This window comes from Falco punctatus, assembly GCF_963210335.1.
Source record: "Falco punctatus genome assembly, chromosome: 5".
NCBI lineage: Eukaryota > Metazoa > Chordata > Aves > Falconiformes > Falconidae > Falco > Falco punctatus.
Genome location: NC_137584.1, coordinates 57,621,672 through 57,641,571, shown reverse-complemented (window position 1 = coordinate 57,641,571; position 19,900 = coordinate 57,621,672). Strand labels below are relative to the sequence as shown.

General features: G+C 44.7%; 1 protein-coding gene across 5 annotated transcripts in view; it reads right to left on the bottom strand.

The window, feature by feature from the left end:
- Positions 1-19,594, bottom strand: part of ECHDC1 (ethylmalonyl-CoA decarboxylase 1) — a 60,098-nt gene extending 40,504 nt beyond the window's left edge. For 2 of the 5 annotated variants that reach the window (XM_080390449.1, XM_080390447.1), the window contains exon 1: positions 400-1,047. The gene's annotated coding sequence lies outside the window, so the exon portion shown is untranslated. Of the gene's footprint in view, positions 1-399; positions 1,050-1,104 lie in introns of those variants that run through there. The other 3 variants (XM_080390451.1, XM_080390453.1, XM_080390448.1) reach the window with 3 other exon arrangements.
- Between the last annotated feature and the right edge of the window lie 306 nt (positions 19,595-19,900).

Below are 19,900 nucleotides of genomic sequence, written 5' to 3'. Positions count from 1 at the left end.
GACCTAGGCAACCATTTCTGGCATGGCCTATTCTTTAAAAAAATCATTTATTTTACATCAACCGGCAAGGGAGGGCCCTGTGCCAAACAGGGCCGAAGGGGGCGGTAACCGGCTGTTCCCAAAGTAAGACCCGAGGTCTCCGGCCCGAGGCCGAGCAAGCGATGGGCGCTCGTAGCGCCTAACACGTTCAGGCAGAAACACCCCCGGCCGCCCCCGCAGCGGCGAGGCCGCCCCGCCTACGCCCGCCCCGGGGCCCGCACACCGCGCCGCCCGCCTGCCACCGCGGCAGCTGCCGCCACCGGGCCCGCTCCTCGGCCCCAAGCCCCGGCCAGACCCTGCCCCTCCTCTTCGCCACCGCACGCCCCAGGGCCCGGCAGAGGCCCGCGGCCGGGCACTGACCTGGCGCCGCCGCTCCCCTTCCCGTCGCCGATCGGGCACGGCAGGCGGGTGGTGCCGCGGGGAAAACGGCCCCGCCGGGAACCGCCGCCGCGCCGGGCCGGGCCGGGGTGGGGCAGGCCGCGGTGCCGGGCCTACAGCCGGCCGGCCGTGCGGGGCAGCGGGTGCCGGGGCAGCACCCGGAGCGAGACTACGGCGAGTAAAGAGCATATTGAGCCGCTGCGAGCTCGAGGTAGCCGTGGGGCCGGCAGCCGGGTGGCCTCCGCCGCGGTGGGGCGGCCGTGCCCGTTGCTCCGTGCCACGTCTGCTTACGGGTGACCCCAGGCACCAGAAACTCCGTCTAAATTCAAGCAGTTTTGCCGCAGAAGGTGCTTGTTAGATCCAAGGTTGCTAAACACCACGTGAACAGTTCATTATGAATTTTGTTTCCTGCACCGGTAGCCTACGAAGCAAGCCCTGTGTTTCTATCCAAGCCAGTGTAATTAAAGATGCTAATTTATCTGCCATGCCAGAACAACGTCTCGCCTCAGGTTGAGAGGGGGTAGGCACCCCTGCCGGGAGGATCCAGCCTGGAACAGAGCAGCTGCTCCGGCCCCACTTGCTCTCCCTGGTGTTGCACTGCCAGGAGAGACGTTAATGGCCTACCCGTGCCACCACCACAAGGACAGACGCGGGCCCCCCATGTCCACATGTATGTATCCACGTTACCTGCCAGCCCAAGCGTAAGCCCTTTCCCGCAGGCGTGCTCCCGGCCACTGCCTCCCCAGCTCCAGGCGCTGCTCACCTGTGCCCACGCTCTGGCAGCTGAGACAAAGTGCTGAGCCAGCTGCAAACTACCCCAGCATCAAAAGGGAGTAATTCTTAAGCTGTAATTTTTTGTAAACTTACAGCTGGCATAAAATGGCATCAACACACAGAGCCCTGCCCTCTCTGCCCTTCCCCAGTCCTTGGTTTTCCTCCTTGAAGGAACATACGCTGCCACGCCAGGAGTCAGGCCAAGGGAAATAAATGCTTGTTTCAATCCAGATCACTTTCTGTATTCAAAGCAATATGCAAATATGCGCCAGTCATTATTACTATGCTGTTGTTAATACACATACATAAGATGACTCAGTTCTAAGTGTTTGTAGCATGGCTGAAAGATGTACCTGGAAATACATCTTCTCCACCTTTATTAAAGCTGGTTTTCAACCCAGCTGTCAATACAAACGTCCTGATGTTGGTTGAGCTGATTAAACATTTTGATTGAACATGTAGAGAATTGCAATTAATCATACATTTGGAAATAAAATATCTTTGCACTCTGAAAAGAAATTTTCTATTTTGTATTCTTAAGAGAAACCTGTGATTATACGAAATATTCTAGTCCAGATGGCAATATCTTTATACAACAGAAAGATTCATTCCCTTACAAAATGCTCCCAGTATAAACAGAAGTATTGCAACAGGCAAGCTTGCCTCTTATTTTTTCTCTCGGGTTCACAGAGGAGACATTTTTTCCGGTAGGATTCAGTCCTGCATTTGTTTCTGGAAAACCTCAGTACCGAGTTAGAAATCTGTGTGAGTGAAGCAGCTCTCCACCAGGTCCTGCTCCAAGGCCTCCCCGCCTTTTTGAGCCAAGCAATGCCCGGACACATCCCAGCTAGGTCTGAAGCTGAGGAGGTTGGTGGCGGCTGGAAGCTCGTAGTTTTCTAGGTAACATATTGCCACCTAGCAGCACTTAGCAGGAGTAGCACAAACCTGACCACTTCCATGGACCGCAGCTTGCCTCACTTTTGGTTTCATTGCGTTGTATCGTATACGATGTGATAATTAGAATAAGATATACTCAGATTGCAGAATGAGAACTGCAGGAAAATGAACAGACAAATGGGATTCTCTTTAAAAACAGACACTAAATTTCCCTTATGGGTAGTAACCTTCAGCAAAGATGGTAATGCTAGTCCCTGCATATTTCACTACAATAATAAAAAAAAAAAAAAAAAAAAAAAGCACTATCCTTCAAAGTTTCTTATTCATTAAAATCATCCCACTGATTTCAGTAACACTTCCTCCTTGCACTGCTAAAGCACTGCTGCCCTAGGACAGTCAGGTCACCACCTGAATTATTTAGTATGTTCCCATTCCCTATCACTGACCCAGAAGCTGGTGACGGTGTACTGGCTAAAAGAGCAATGCTTCACTCTCAGATCCAAGGCTGCCAGACTGAAATATTGAATTCCGATAGATATAGAGCTCCCTGGTGCTATTTTTACAAACTCCTTTCAGAGCCATGGAACAAACTGATGACCGATCCGGGCTTAGATCTCAGAAATTACTCGATACTAACCAACACATAACTCCACAGTCAGTTCATAAAGGGTCACTTGACTGCAATTTTTAGGAGGCAAATATCATCAGCTCTGTGTGGAAGTGTAACAGGCTAAAGGATGGCCTAATGCATGCTCCAAAGACTAGGTCTATAAAAAAAGCCCCCCAAAACGCAGATACCTGCATTCTATTTCTAAATTTCTGATGTCTTTCTAAAATTTAGATTTCTGGACCCAAAATCATGATATTCAGTTTCTCCTCACAGTCTAACCCTGGAGGTTCCCAAATCCCATTGCTGCCTGGCAGCGGTGATTCATGGGAAGAGACAATTTATATCAGGCTAGCTAACAAGACTACCACCACAGCTGTCTCTCCTGTCCCCACTGCAGATATCTGAAATACCCCTGAGCTGCCGCAGCTTTCTAAACACAGCCCTGCATGTCAAGATAAATTTGATTTTGTTAGGCAGGGGCTGGCTGGGGACAGACAGTCACTGTGCATGCCTCAGGACTGCAACCTTATCAGGCACTCGTACGTCAGCCCATGAATTGAAGCTGCCAGTATGCAAGACTGGGGTTATTTCCTACACAATATTCAGTCACTGGACATGTCTGCAAAGGGCTCTGCTCTTCCCAGGTAGCTCCATACCCATCCCACCACCATGTGTTGATTTTATCTTCTCTGCCCATGTTGTTTAGAGGTCTCTTCCTGCAGGCCCAGTGAGAACCAACACAGCTGACCCCGGGCTCCACCAACACATGGCTGGAAGAGGAGGCAGAGAAACACCCGCCTCTCTAGCACAGCATGGGAAGTGTCACCCAGATGGGCTGAATGCCCTCTTCTGCCCAAGCAGACCAGCTCATTTCTCTGGGGAAGGTGCTCTGACCAGCAGGCTGTGTGGTTGTATTCTGGGGAAGCTGAGGGAAAGGAGCCCTGGCCCCCATACCAAAAACTGTTTCACTGGGTATAGCATAATGAAATATTCATCAGGCTAGAGAGCAGGAAAGAGGTTCGGCATAACCACAGCTTGGTGTTTGCTCATACTTTCAGTGACCCAGCAAATACTGATGTATTTAAACATTAGTGGCTACTTGAGTTGTTGCATGCTACATAGAGCAGTTTGAACACGTAGGGTAAAGCATGTTCTTGCTCTGCAAAGTCCTTTGTCTGGTTACAGCTTGCCACTGGAAGAACGGGCTCAGTCCAGCCAAAAGGCCTGGCAGGCCCCTGCCAAGTGCTCCCACCTTTACATTTGGCTAGACATTAATTTTCTGGCAGGAGATGTATACAGTACAAAAATATGCTAATGGGTGGTTTACTTTCCTACACAAGATAAGATCTGATTTCACAAGACTGCTCGATTTACAGTACAGCTTAAAATACCAGCTCATCTCCACTGAGGGGTGGTGGTCCCACACTTCTACCTCCTCCTTCCTGGGAGCGAGGACCAAGGGTGATCGCACAGTGAGCTGGGTGATGGCACAGTGAGCTGGCTGAGCTCACCGAACTGGCAGGAAACTGCTTTAGTACAGCAGCTGGTGGTTGTTTTGATTCCAGGGCTAAGGAACTGAATCAACCTGCCTTGCTACCAGGTGAGCCTCAGGGATACAAAACAGGAGAAAGAAGATGGAGGAAACCATAGGAGGGAAGGCCGTTCCATTTTAGCAGCATTGAGCTATCAAATGGGCTCAGCTGTATTATTATTCTTCCTGACTCTCCCCATGGCGCTCAGGGCATTGCCAGCTGAGGAGAGGGAGTGGGTGAGAATTATGCATCCCAGGGCAAAGTTGAGAGATGTGTGAGTGGGTGCCCCTCTTTTGAGGGGGCAGTCACTGGGTCAGGAAATTGTACTGGAAAACCCAAACCTAAATCCCTTTGAAGATCCAGCTGTGTCTCCTCCCTCCTAGTATCTGTCCCCATCCTGTTCTATAAAACTTTCAGGAAAAAAAGGCATCGTGCCTTTTTCTCCAAGAGCATTTGAATCACACAGAAGTAGGCCAGGTGATAATTGCACAGCACATTGTAGTGCTGCTTAAATGTCAGCTGTTAATTAAAGCCTCTCCTGAAAATGGGCCATTAATTAGGGCAACTAACCAGTGAGTAAAAGCATTATTTCAACATTAGTACTGGAATTGTTAATTTTCATTTTCTGAGGTGTGTTTACTATTGAAAGAAAAACAACTGAAAAAAATTATAACTCCCTGAACTTATTGTTCTTTCTTTTAAAGACAGATTAAAATAAATATTCTGGCACAAGAATATTCACACACACACAGATTGCAACAGGGAACATTTGAATATTAGGTCCAGATGTCTCTAGCAGTTGTATAACCTTGGTAGGAATGCTTAAATGCTGTAGATATTAAAATACAGCTCTGACCTGCGAAAACAGCCTGTTGTGGTACTTCACTTGTGTCTTTCTGTTCTTCAGAAAATGGCACTGTCTGCATGAATAATGTTACACAGACACAAAAGTGTTTGCTAAATCAGGGCCAGAAAATAAGGCATGTGTTTCCTTTGAAACTTTTCTAAACCACTATGAATTATTAGGGAGAATCATAGTATTGATAAAGTATCTAAGTGTTCCAGACTAAAGATATATATATATCAGCCTTGCAACTCAGCTGTCTTGCTTTTCATCTCTTTGGCCTGGATTCAGCAAAGCAATTAAGCCCCTAAACAGTCCCATAGATTTCGGTGACACATAAAGCAGTTGGCTGAATCAGGCTCGCTCTGCCTGCCAAGCCACATTCCTTCTGGCCTCACAGTGTACTGCAGGTTTTGGAAGAGCAGTTCCAGTTGGTGTCAGTAGCTGTAACGTGAAATCATGGTAGGTGTTGGCACTTTCATGCCTGATGCCTGTGCAGGAGATCCATCTATGAGAAACTCTGCAGAGGTCTGGCTCAAGATGCCAGCCTCTCCCAGCCGTGTTGCTGCATTTCAGTGGAGCGCAGCTGAGCACAGGCAGCAGGCTCCAACCACCGCGTCTGCAGCAAGGGCAAGGCCTTCCTCTACAGAGCAGCCGTGGCTCTGTAGCTAAAGCGGAGCCAAGCGCGTGATTCGGGATGGATCTTTGGAAACCTGGCTGTTGATTGAGGAGAAGGCCCAGTATCGGCCGTGCCAGAGGGGGCTGCGCGGTGCGTGGGTGCGCACAGCCACTGGGACCAGCCGGGCAGGCAGGGAGCGGGCCCAGATGCTGGCTTGGGCACCCATCGGGCCGGCACTCTGCCCGCCAGCCCCTCGGCCCTGGCTCCTGTGGTCGCTGGCTGCAGAAACACAGAATCCATGTCGGTTTTGTTCAATACGTGGGTCCAGTTCCCCTTCAGATGCGAGGAGATAGTAAGTAGTTCCAGGTGAGATGGAAAATGCTGTGATGCGACATGAAGGTTATTGCTGAATGAGAAGAATGGGAATATTTTCAGGTACCTTTTTTTCAGGTAGCTTTATTCCCTGCTTTCATCTGTCTTTTCATCGTTTCTCTTCCATCTTTTCTGGTCATCACTACTTTTTGCTTATGATATTTTTCTAGTTCACACTTCACACAGAAAAAGGAAATTGTGAGAATTTAGTGGTAGCAGGAGCTGCAGAGTGTTCCATTTTAAAAGCAGGGATGGTTTTATTTTTCTGAAGTGCGCATTACGTAAGTGTATCACTTCCACAGCTGAAATATTCCAAAAGATGGATAATGAGGTTCTCAGCTGGGTCAGGGCAGAGCAGCTGGCTGAATCCTGTGGCGCCGATTTCACTGGGGCTACTGGGCTTGACAAGGGAAAGCAGACCAAGGTTAGAGCTTATCTTGTTGTAGACCACATTAAATAGAAATACCAAGCATATAAAAATACTGTAACGGTAAAAGGGATAATTAATAAAAAGACTCTTCTGCCATCAGAGATTTCATGGTACTAAATCTAGATATTTTAACAGTACTGAAGAACCGTTAATGGTTGTGATCATGTCTCTGAAGTAGTTAATTTAGGAATAAATTCATTTGTACCTAAATGTTATTATTTATTTAATATTGTAAACCGCTGATTTTGTATATTTTTTTTGTTTTTCACATTAAAATTCTTGAATATCTACTGTTCTTAAAGCCTTTAAAGTTTAACCAGACTCTACACTTTTCCTCCATTGAAAGCATAATCCTGTGCAGGTCTAATGTTCTAACTCATCACTCTTATTACAGTATCAAAATGTACTGCTTTTGTGGTTTAATTCAAAGCTAAAAGCAAATGCAGGGAGATTTGGAAGCAAAATAAAACTCTTAAGCTTCCTGTTATGTCACTCATCCTTCCTGTGCTGACCCATTTCCCCCCATCAACAGATGACAACTGGGCAAACAATGTACAAAATCTCAATTAACTGTATGGTTTTTTAAAATAAATAATTTCAGCCTAAAATAACACCTAATGGATAACACTTGAACATGAACATCTGTGAGTTAGCTTATCATTCTTGCTGTGTTTTAACTAGCAACGCAGTCAGACCTTATTTTATTTAAGTTGATCTAGATAGGTGCATATTGCCAGATGGCCTAAAGTAACAGGGATGCAAAATCCCTGGACTATCAAAGGTAACCAGGGGACGGCAGGCTGGAGTCAGCCTGAGAGTAAATTTATGTGATCTGTGTCCCTGAGGCAGGGCTGCTCCTGCTTGCATTGGTTGTGCATAATCTGGTTGTACATTCAGACATATTTATTTCAGGATGCTGCTGTGGAATACATCTGAAAATATCACCAGCCTACCTCAACAAGAAATAACATAAAGAAATGAAAATAACACTTCATCGATTTTATCATCTCTCTCGATCACCTTTCATATACATGGGAATAAAATAGTATCTAAAATATCAACAAAAAACCTGAATCTTCACAGAATGCCTTTCTGTCTTTCTAGTGTTTAAACAACATGTACTTCCCAGTAATATACCAAGAAAACCAATTTTACAAGCTTTTAGCTGCTGAATCAAGTGAATAAATCACAATAATTTATTTAGTGCAGACAAATTTATTTTTCTGTTCCTATAAAGCTGGTGATGAGGTACCATGTCATCATTTGAATACGTGTTTAGCATTTGTGTTGGTTTTCCCTCTGCACTTGTTAGCCAGGCATTACTGGAAGGCTGGGTTGGCCAGCCCAGAGAGTAGCTGGCCCACACGCGTGCATGTGTGCACAATGGCGCAGTGTTGAGTGCAGACCTCGGTGCACTTTCCCAGGAAGGCAAAGGAGCTACATGAGCTGGTGGTGGGGGACGCTCTGCCCATGGGGTTGAGCGAACACCTCTGCTGAGAGGAAGCAAATATTCGTCATCAATAAAGACAATGGACACTGGCAAGGGGAGCATCCTACCTTTCCATTTACCTCCGCTTCTACAGAATGATGGATGGCTAGACACACATACTTTATAGAATGTTTTGTAACACTAGGTATTGATATTATTCATCAAATGTGATCAGATGCTTGTGGCCATGTATATTTTAGCAGCTTCTAATCTGGCATGCTGTGCAGTATTCCATTTGCTGTTTCCTCATCCAGACAGGAAGACATGGGTAGGGAGCATAATCACATCTTTAAAAAAAACCCAAACCAAACAAAACAACTGCAAATAAAAATAACAGTAATGAATCTTTCTACAGACTTGACACAGAGATGCTGCATAAGGAATTAACCTCATCTCAAGCCCTAGGTTAAAATCCTCCTGGGAACCTGGCATCCAACCTGTCTGCAACTGTTTGGGAGCCTCAGAGCAGCTGCTGTACTCTAAGTGTTACTGAGGGAGGACAGGAGACCCAGAAATTTCTTTCAGGATCCAGTGCATGAGACATGCTCTGTCTATCATGTGCCAGGTCACACAGCAAAGATCTCCTTAAGTAGCATCAGCACTCACATGTACTTGTGCCACTCCCCCAGCACTTCAGTCTCTTCCTCTGTTGCTCTCTGGTGCATCACAGGCATTTGTCAAACAGCTACAACACATCCTTACCAAGTAGAAGAGAGACCAAAGTACTGCCTGAAATGAATGGGATACAGGTCTTTGAGAGGAAGGTGGGAAAAGTGTTACACCAAAAATGCAGTGGCAGCTGGCTGATCCCATCTCTTGGTGGGCTCCAGTGCAGCTGACTGGTGGGTCCTTGCAGTGGTGCCCAGCTCCTGCTATGGGTCCTGACTGATTCAGAACCAGAAGCTGAGTCACTGCTTTTTACAAAGGTTTTTCTGAAGAGGTAAAGGCGTTTTCCATGCTATAATAAGATCTGTCCTGCTATAACTTGTAAAGCCTTTGTCAATACAAGTTACTGATGCAAATAAGCTCTTCAGTACAGGAAGGTGAAGGGAGGGTTTATTGGCCTAGGAACATTTATTTCAAAAGACCTTTTTTTCAGGATTATTTTTTGTCAAATATATCAAATAAAATGTAGAAAACACTGTAAGTGTTTCAACAAAATTTTCTCTGCATTAGCTGTCATGTGAGCTCATTCCTTTTCCTGCCGTGCCCTGTCACCACATAACAGCCTGGAACTTCTCAGGTCCCTTATATACTACCGTGCCTCTACTCTGTACATTGCGTTTGAAGTGGAATCAATACTGTTTCAAACAGCACTGAAATTCCATCTTAATTTACTAAATTCTAATGTGTATCTAAGGCTGTAGGGTGAGAGAAGACAGCAGACCACAGCAAGACCAGCATTCATTACCGTCCACACTCCAAGCCCAGGAGACTTAGTCCTGGGACTGACTGAAAAGTTTTTTCTGTGAGTGAGAAAAACAAGGAGATGTACTTTCCTGTGGATTTGTGCCTGCCTGGTGGCTCGTCTAGCTCCTCTGCAACAACCCAGTGTTTCCCATAGGGCACCCCAAGGCAGAGGCAGCACACCCCAGTATGTGTGCTGGCTGGCAAGCTGCCAGTGCAGTGGGTGACCACTGCCAGAAAGAGGGAGTAGTGATTGTTTTGCTTAACTTTCCCTTGAAGGGAAATTCATTTGAGTCCACTGAACTGATTTACATGAAACTGTCAGGAATCTCATCACCTTTAGAGACCTGGAGACCTTGGTCAGACTTGGCTGATGTAGAGCAAAGGATTCAGAAACTGTAAGGGACATGACTGATGTACAGATCACATAATCCCATAGAACTAATTTTCAGGCTAAAAATCATAGCAATAATAAGTGTGATGTTCACACATATATTGTATTTCTTATCTGGATTCTTTGGAGTCATTATGATAATTTGGATCACAGTTTTGAGACTGCTGAAGAAGGACTAAAAACAAACTTAAAATTAAAAAATGGATATTCTCACATAATTATTTTACTTATGTTTGGAAATTTTAACTGGCAAAATTTCTTTGAAATAAAATACTTGGGTAGGTAAGGGTAAGTGCACATTAGAGTTTGCCTACTCCTAACAGATGCTGTAGGTTCAGGGAAATCCTGGTGGCCAAGCACCACCCCATTTTACAGGTAAGGATGTTTCTTTTGGGCTGACAGCCTTGCTGGCAGTCCCTGGGACTGCTGTCCTGCAGTCTGGTAGAGTGACAAATGTTCATGACTTCGAGGACTTCCTGATGCAATATTTGGTACTGTGAGAGTAGGTCAGCTGCAAGGGTGGACCAGTAACCTGTAAAAGAAGGGGAAGCCTTGAAGTGAGCCAGATCACATGGAGTAGAAATTTTCTTTATGTGTTTTTGCCCCACTTCTACCCCTTCTCTTCTTGATAACTGATCTAATTATGGCATTAGTTTTTCTCCTGGCTCCTGCAGTAAAGGAGGTTTGTCTGTCTTTGCTTCCATTTTTAAGCATAAAGATGGTTTTGTATGACCCCACCTGTCCAAATGGCTGCTGCTAGTCTTAGCGCTTCAGCAAGCAAACACAAATTGTCAGACTACCTGATTACACTACTCTCTGAACATACATGGATTTGAATACATTACTTGTTTACAGCATAATAACTTCAGAGCTAATCACTACGCAGCGAAAGAAGCAAGGCCAAAGAATGGGGGCCATTAACACCTCTCAGTACATGTTGGCTTGGGCTACAGACTTGTGTCCTTGATGTGTTGGCCTGAAGTGACCACTAACTGTGGCTGAGGAACTAGAGACATCACAATAGTAGTTTCCCCACACTTGATAGCAGTGCTGCTGCAGTTTCTGTAGTACCCTACCTTCCTCTAGGAGCTCATTCCTAACCCAAGCCTCTTCCATCACGCTGGCACAAGGGCTTGTGCATCCAGATCACGAACCAAAATGATGTTTTGATTTGGCTGAAAAGTAGCATGGCCAAGGAAATGCAAGTTCACTTTCAGGCAGGTAAGTTCTCTGATCTAGTTCATTGTGTGACTAAGCATACAATGCTAGGCAAATGAAGGAAGGAAGTGCAGTATAGAAACAAGATGCCAAGGTGACAAGGAAGAAAAAGCCACTTCAGCAAGGTAGTAAAGGTCCATGGAGCTATAACCCAGGCTGCTTTAGCAGAAACTATAATTGTGATCATTCCTGCACCAAGTATTATCTCCTGCTTCAATAAGGTATAGACACACTAGCCCTTCTTGGCAGCTTTTCTGTCTTTTTAAAAATAAAATGTTTCAACAGTAATGTCTGTACAATGACACAACATAGCCAGGGTATACATCTGAGCTGTCGTAACAGAAGAAAAATAAAATTTCCTGTTTTCTCCATTCCCTAGTATGTTAATGTCTTTTTGACATTTCATCTGTATTGCCCTGTGCTCTGAGTTCCCTTTCCAGATCCAGTCAGACACATGAGGCTGCATGTACCTTACAGCAGTTCACATCAGGAAACCTCTGCTTTTTCCTACACTGGCAACCAGATACACCAGATACTAACACCATTTTTGGTAAATATAGCTTTCCTCTGACATCAGACTTACACACATATGGCCTGCACTAAATCATAGGACTGCACGCATACCTGTCACCTGGAAGCAGGATGAACTCAGAGAAGAAATTTAATGTTGTAACAGGATCATCGGCCCAAGATGTTCAGGGCTCCCTGGCACACTTTCCCAGGTTTTACAGCTCATGTGATATGGGTAGTTTAAGGAGTTTAGCTACCTTTTCTGGCTCTTCCAGGAACACAATGGCAATGGGGGAGCCTACAAACCAGGAGCAGTGGAGTTTTCATCCCCTCATTGTAATAACATTTATTTCTTTCCAAGGGGGCTGCTCCTCTCTTCTTGCCATATAAAGTCAAGACAGGAAGGAACAAGGAGCAAGGCATTAATAACAATGGCAAGTTTATACAGTGAAGGCAGAAGGTAAGCGTCAGGAGAGTAACAAGAAGAAGGAGGAGGGAAGGCAGGCGGGTAAGGTGTTGTGCACAGAGAGCTTACTTGGCCTCACCAAGACAGGAGACAACCAAATCTCTTAGCAAAGACAGTATTGGGTGGTCAATGCTTTTGACGTGAAGCAGAAGGATCCCTTGGTGTGGCCATGCTTTTTGAGCTTTGCAGCTGCAGGGCTTGTGCTGATAGGTAGACACTGACTGTGTTGTATATCAAAGCTCAGGTGCCATCCTGCCTGGGGTGGCTGTATCACACAGGTCATAAGCCATTTACTGAGGCTTGGGTGAGAAAACCAAAATTGATTTCTCTAGCCTGTAACACTTCATGGTGACCCAGCTGGAGAAGAAACCAGGAAGCAATCTGTGTTATAGGTAGGCAGATAGATAGATAGATAGATAGATAGATAGATAGATAGATAGATAGATAGATGTGTGTGTATACAAATGATACTGGTCCAGTTTGACCTCACCGTGCTGTTTGAAATAATGGTGTATTTTGATAATCTTTGACTACGTGCCTCAGCATAAAACAAGAATTATAGTTTTAGCAGCAAGACTACCCTAATCTGAAGAGACGTCTTTTGAGTTAAGGGTGGATGCTGAGAGCAGACACAGAATTATTGTCCAAGGATATCCTTCAGCCTCAGGTTCAGGTTCTGCACTCAGTTTCTAGAGGAAAATGCAATGAGGGGCTCCATTTAGTCCCAGGGACTCAAAAGTCATAGAAACAGTGTGATTCACGGCAACATACACCATGCAGACTGGTCCCAGACTCAGCCTACATTTGTCCCAGCACAGGGGTGGAATTGTTCCTTCTTTTCCCAGCAAGAGTTGCTGCAGCCGTGGCAGATGGGAGGCGAGCTTGCAGCATGGTGGCCTGCAGCACCTGGAGGCCACAAGCAGAGGCTGCAAGCTGTGGTGCCTCTGCTGCTACCTGGGACAACCTGGGACCTGGGTCTGGGACAGCCACTGGGTTTACTTTAAAACAAGTAATGGAGGAGCTGCTGGTTGTCTCAGAATTTCTTCCAGATTAAACAATGCTATTAAACATTACTAGTAGTTATATATATTCCTGAAGTAACTGAGCAATACTGCAACAAAACAAAATGGATGTTTTCTTACAATAATAAGCCAATTCAAATTGCCTGTAGGATTAGACAAATGAGGAAACCCAATGTTTACAGCAGGACAGAGGAACACAGGGCAACATAGCTGGCACTTCAATGATATTAATGATACAACTCCAGGGAATCAATATGCATTATAGTTTGGCCTGGTATTCACAAGACGGGCTCGACTTCAAGAAGCAACTAACATGAAGCCTTACACCTGAGGCTTACCTCAGAGAGGAGACTTCAGGGGTTGCAGCTTCTTGGTAGGAAAGCACTTCAGCTCCTTGTTTACTGCTGCCCTCACCCAGCTGTGAGGGGTGGCCGTGCTTCCTGCGGTGGAGATGCCAGTGTAATTGTACAGACAGGCAGGCCCTCCCGTGCGTGCCGGGTGAGGGTGAGCAGGCAAGGCAGGCAGTTCACGCCTGCAGCACTTGTCTGCACGAGGGGAGGCAGGTGAGTGCATCACCTATGCCTTGGCTCGATTTTGTCATCCTTATGCCTGCGCCAGGAGGAGGTACCAGCATCTACATGGCCCTTTGTACCAGCAGAGAAAAAGTCATGATGTGAACGAGTTAATACCAGGGGAGAAATCTTTCATGCTTTCAAGCGAGAAAATAGACGCCCATTTTTTAAGCGCAAGGATGGAACGGGGAATTAACTATGGGAATAAATTCTAAGAGAACCAGCAGTTTTTTAGCTCTGGGTGTTCATTTGGCTCAAATGGCCTCCCATCAAATACCCAAATACCTACTCTCAGTGTAGGAATAAATGGATGAAATGCAATACCCTGTTTTGTTCAGGCAATCGAGTGAGATGGTTCCCAGTTTGTCCTGGTCTCGGAGTTTATAAATCAGTGTCCAGTACAAAGTGCCATCTTGAGTACACTGTGTTACAGAAGAGTAAATGCTCCCTGGGGATAAACCCAAGCATTTTAAAAAATATCAGTGTGGGCTGGGGAATATGTGATGACATAACCTAATCTTCAGTCAATGGCATCCCGAACTACAAAGTGTAACTGTCCCACGAAGCCTACGTACAGCTGCAGCTGACAGAGTGGGAACTGCCAGCTGTTTCTTTATAATCCAACAATCTAGTATCACACCCTGCAGCTGGCCTGCCTCCACTCCTGCCATCACAGGCAGGCAGCAGAAATTACATCACCGTCATTATAAAACAGCCTGGACACACTCATCAGGGAGAGGCAGATATGTGTCCGTCTCACTGTGATATAATCTAACACATACTCCGTAAGTGTGTTTTCAGCTGTCTTGCAGGAGACTGTTTCCCAGCCCTGTTGTGGGAAGGAATCAGCTGCCTGCTGGCCACAAGCTGCTTTTCCAAGGTACTATATATATATATAGAAGAGGTGACCAGCTCTGGCCGATAGCACAGGGAAGCTGGTGCTGTATAACCCTGCTGAAGTTAGCTTTTATTAGGGATTTGCAAAATGACCGTGGTTTGAGCAGCTGGTTCTACCATCCTAGATGGAGCTACCTCAGCCCAGCCTTGGCTTTTTCCTTAGTGATCCAGCTCCTCATGGTGCCTAAGTGATTTGACCAGAGAGGTTGACCAAAGAGCCAATTTTCTAACATTTTATGCAGAACACACATATCTGTCATTTTAAGCTGGGATTTTCCAAGCTGCCACATTAGGACCACATCCCAGTGCCTCTGTGTCTGCAGCTGTATTCAGTTAGTGACCTGAGAGACTTCCACTAACACACAGCGGCTACAAAGCACATTTCAGGATTATGGCCACTGTGTACCTGTGGTGCTACAAAACAGCTGCAGCAGACTGATGGATCTGACCAACACAGTAATCAAATACTTGTGAAACTGTGTGGGAGCAAATGGAATAGTGTAAAAACAATTGACTGTAGCCAGAGTTTTGTGGGAGAATTGAGGAAAAAATACTCTGCAGTGGCAAACACTGATGATATTTTGAAATTGCTCATCATGAAGTTCGGCTATTGCTCTGCAGATCTATGCCAGGGAATGGTCTATTCTCTTCCATACAGTTAGCAGGTAAATTAAAGAGGAGACTGCTACTATTTCAAGACTTGGAATGAAAAATAAAAGTGCTGGTTTGTTGCAGCAGCGTGAATTTACAGGGAGTCTCCAGACCAGGCTGTTGAAACACACATTTTTCATGTCAAAAGCAGACTTAGGCTCTGATTTTCCAAGGAGGAAAAATTGTAGTGGAAACATATGCCCCTTGCCTTGCCTGCAGTATGGAATGAAAGAAGTTAAATGTACAGATGCTATTCAGTGAAGCCCAGCTCTGCCTTTGTTAAAGGTGTTGCAAAGACTTCGATGGGAGGAGTGTTTTTCTGCTGTTAAATTACCACTATGACTCATCTGTAACCCCTGGTAGTTACTCTGACAGCTACACACTGACAGAAGAAAGTCTGCAAGAGAGGCTGAATGCCACTCACAGGGCTCAAAGATGTGCTGGGGCTGAAGTAAAAACCAGAGCTTCAAACAGGAATTTCTATGACATGACCCAAGAGCATTCCCTCCCCTCTCCAGGAAGTCTGGTTTCTTTTTCATCATGAACCTAAAAAACCTCAAGTGCATATTGATGCAGGGATCTGGCATTAAACTGAGGATAAAAGGGGAGAAGCAGAGTTATTTGCTATACAGACTGATTGCTCCAAGTCACTACAGGCAGAGCAGTGGCAAGCAAAACCCTCCCCTAAGTTATATTTTTGTAACTTCATAAAATTAATGACATGGTGTAACATCCTGAAATCCACGTGCAGTTGCTCTGAGATTTCCTGTGTTCTCTGCAATGGCACATGAAAAATGCATCCTCTGCCATTGCTACTCCATCAGAGGAATGAATGATCTCCTGTGAGGAACCACGTCTTCACTGCATTGACAGTGTATAGAATGCCAGAAGTCCTTGGTGAGAGCCAGAGCATCTATTTGAACAAACTATGGGAGATTAAGCTAAAGAAGAACAGGTTGCTTATCATATACTGCCAAGGAGTGACTCTTCTCTGAAGGACATGCTACCTTGGCTGACTCTCATTATGACCGGGGTAGTGTGGAGTTAAATAGTGTCTGTCACTGGAAGAGTACAAGATGCCTGAAAACAGAATAGCCTCTTGGCAGGGCCTGACACTGTCCTGTCAGGCCATGCACTGCAGGGCAGCTGATGTCACCACTGTACCTTGAGGTGCAGCACTGCTGTACCCTGAACTCATGTCAAAAGTGACACAAGTCACCTTCAAGTGCTGCTTCAGACATCTGCTGTGCTCCTCCCTCTCCTTACCTGTAGCTACAAATGAAACACAATGGTTTGTATCTATCAGCTTTACAAAATATTTACCGTAAACATCACAAATTCTGATTTTTGCTAGAAATGCCACAAGGGGGAAGAGTTGTGTTATTTACAGGGCAGAATTCCTTTTAAAACATTTGGTTTGTTCAGTCAAATTAAGACTGAAATTACTCTAGAAACCTTTTGTTGGGTGAGGCAGGGAGGGAAAGAGGAGAAAGAATAGGACAAAACAAATCCCTAAGACCTGAGGAAAACTCAGTCAAACTCTTCATACAGCTCTGGTTTTGTACCCAGACAGTGCAAACTGAAGTTTTGCATCATACTGGCTGTGTGTGTGTGTGGGGGGGGAAGTCTGGCCCATGCAAAATCAATTCCTTTCAAAAGCAGGCATAATTTGGCTCTTAGGCAAACTGCTTTTGCTTAACTTTTCCATTAATCTGTTGATTATAAGGGTTCAGATTATCCAGTTCTACAACTGACAGTACTTCTCTGGTTTTAATAATAAAGCACTGAAACCAGCCCCAATAAGGTTGACAGAGGCTGTGGCAGCATGGCTAGTCAAAGTGCCTGTATGCTCGCTGGGTATGATTCTGATTTTAAAAAGTTTTTTCCTCGTCACTCTAATGGTGTCTAAGCACCTTGGTGGAAAATTAAAATCCCAGCCATACCTTTCAGGTTCGTTTCAAGGCAGCAGTGCTTGTTTAGCAAGCGGAGCTGCACATTGTACTAACACTGCACTCACGCACATCTGTATGGCGATGCGGTGCTGGATTTTTAGAGAAAAGCGGAGGCCAAAACAACCTTCTGCTTCAGATTAATGCATCAGCTGTACAACCTACAAGCTGTAAGTGCTATAAATGTATGTATACATACATGAGCATCGTTATGCTCATGGATTGACATAATGAAGACGTGCTTGCATGATGTCGTCATTTGGATGCTCTTAGCTGAGCAGTTCAATGAGACAGCATAATGAAATACAGAGTGCGAATGGCTTTAAAATAATCTTGGATGTTTCCATACTTTTGCCTGAGTGGTCTGACTATAAGAAGAAAAAGAAGAGAGGCACTGAATTAGCATTCCTGGGAAATGAATAAACTGTTGCAGCCCTATCAGGAAGGCAGGCTTAACGTTTTCTCTCCTCAGGAAGTAACGAAAGCTGAGTTCATACTGCAAAACATAATGAGGAATGCTTGTTGTAAGTTAAAAATCAATGAACTCCAGCTGTTCCTGTGGTCCTGGAAGGTCCATTTTCAATGAAGAAATATTTCTTCTTGCAGGAGAATTCCAGAAAACAGACTTCACCCTCAGTGACTGTGTGGAAAGTCAAATTAGGTGGGACATAGCTTTCCAAGCTAGTACAGAGTGTCTCTGATGTGCCCTCCCTTAAAAAGAAGATATGAACATGCCAAATGAGGATTTTAGCCCAATTCTACAATTAGAAAATCAACAGAATGAGACTTGCCCCTTCTTTTGAACAGTGGTTCAGCCTCTATTTTGAAAGCTGTCTCCTGGCTCACCAAGGAGCACTTTCCATTTCCAATCCATCACACTGAAGTATGCAGAAGACAAACCAACCTCTGGCACAAACCAGACTAGCCTTAGGGTGCCAATACAGTAAAACATTGACTTATATAACCAAGGAAGTATCTCACTAACCAGAACAGATGGGTTGTGTGGGATTTTGGCTTGTCCATCTTCCAGTCTGGATCTGCTTCCTCTTTGTCATTCAAGAAAGTCTTCCGGTTAAGTGTCCTGTGTCCACACAGGGATTAAAGATGTTTTAAGTCCCCTTTGAATAGGAGGAGTTGCCTCAGTGGTATAGTGGTCTGGATCTCCAGTTCTGGTGTTTATTCCATATGGACATGGCAATATACATGTGTGATGATGAGAAGGGAAAATTAAATGCAAATGGTGCGCCCAGGCAATAAATCTGACAGAACCCTCTTTGCTGTTGGAAACCTGTCCCACATAGAGCCTGTTTGGGTGGAAAAGAAATGATTTCATAGTTTCTGGAGTTCCTTTTTCCTGTTTATGTCAGCGTCTCCCAGAAAAAAAAAAAGAAAAAAAAAAAAGAAAAAAAACCCAATCAAAATTCTAGTGGAATTTTTAAGCCGGAGTTGGAATCAACCAGCCAGCCATCAGAAGCGATCATGTCCTCCTGAGAGCAAGCACAGCAAGAACGAGCATCAGGGGGAATGGCTTCTGTGTCCACTTCGCAAGCTCTAATAATGCCCGCACATGGGTGAATTTAGCCAAGAAACACACTTTAAGAAATACACCTGTACTGCAGTCAAATAAAGATCAAATCCACAGAGCAGTTTGGTCGCTAGCAATTATTCACACATAGTGAATAAATAACTGTCAGCAGGAAAGAAGACAAGGGAAGTTGCAGTTAAATTTTGGTTTTACATTCTTCTTTTGAGAAATGTAAACCCAGAATAATGTATTGGGGAAAGTGAGAATGTTCCTGAAATTTCCTGAAATATTTCTGAGATTCCCTTCTCTCCAGCGTTTATTCAAAGGATCCCCAACTACAAGTTGGAGCTGTGATTTCGCAGGAGTACAAGGCTCATAATTACTTTAAATGCAATGTTTCACAAGTTTTACATCTTCTAATGGCAGTGCAACTAAAAGATTACATGGTCTCACCTACACTGCTGAATTTAGGTACTGTGCTATCTGTGTTAAATGGTAAGTGTGAGTTAAGTGCATTGATTTGCATGGGAAAGCTATTAAAAAATGGGAACTTCTTTTTTCTTAGTTTCCTCAGGCCACACCTTTCTTTTAAAGCTAATCCATGCCACCAGCTGCAGTAATAAGCAGTACTTGCCCACAAATTACATTTCTCTGATGTCATGGATTTGGATTCAGTGATCCTGCTTTGAAATATGTTACTATAAGTGAACTCAATTTACTTAAACCAATGAAAAGGACATTTTTTAAACTACAATCAGCTCTGCTTAAAAAAGCCCACATGACTTTGCAATCAATATATGCACAAAATATTCCAGAAAATAGTCTATTTTTCTTAAAAATATTTAAATAGAACTTTTAAAAATCTGAATATGCAATACAGCCTGAGTCTAGATGGCTTGCATCCAGAAGTCACAGAAAATTAAGCTAAAAAGATCAATGGCCTTCTATCATTATTTCTGATAAATTGTAGTATACTTGAGGAAATCCCAAGTCTGGAAGTATTGAAACAGAACACAAAAGAAAACTCAGTTTTCTTTCCCTCGTAAGACTTGTGCTCCAGACCCTTCACCAGCTCTGTTGCCCTTCTCTGGAGATGCTCCAGCACCTCAATGTCTGTCTTGCAGCGAGGGGCCCAAAACTGAACACAGTGTTTGAGGAGCAGCCTCACCATTGCTGGGTACAAGGGGATGATCCTTCCCTAGTCATGCTGGCCACACTGGTTCTGACACAAGTCAGGATGCTGTTGGCCTTCTTGGCCACCTGGGCACACTGCTGGCTCATACTCAGCCAGCTTTTGACCAGCGC